Below are 223 nucleotides of genomic sequence, written 5' to 3' on the forward strand. Positions count from 1 at the left end.
GGTCACCAGAAGTTCACGCAAATAGTATTGCGTTCCCGTTGCATTTCTCAAGCCGATATTTATCCTTTGCATTTATTGAGGACTTTCTGCCCACAGGTACGTGAGGTTTCCAGTCCGCCTCCTTCTCGACGGCTCATCAGGTAAGACGCAGAATATGTAACTCGGGTAATGGGTTCAATTGCAGGGTGCAAGCGAGGCTGTGTTAGGGGGTCGTTGGAATGCA

The 223-nt window shown here is 49.3% G+C and overlaps 1 protein-coding gene across 1 annotated transcript in view; it reads left to right on the plus strand.

Moving 5' to 3' along the window:
* Positions 1–223, plus strand: part of LOC119586503 (myocyte-specific enhancer factor 2-like) — a gene marked incomplete in the record, with an annotated part of 157797 nt that overhangs the window by 129284 nt on the left and 28290 nt on the right. The window contains 1 exon segment of the mRNA XM_037935246.1: positions 97–140.

This window comes from Penaeus monodon, chromosome 21 (assembly GCF_015228065.2).
Source record: "Penaeus monodon isolate SGIC_2016 chromosome 21, NSTDA_Pmon_1, whole genome shotgun sequence".
Classification (NCBI taxonomy): Eukaryota; Metazoa; Arthropoda; class Malacostraca; order Decapoda; family Penaeidae; genus Penaeus; species Penaeus monodon.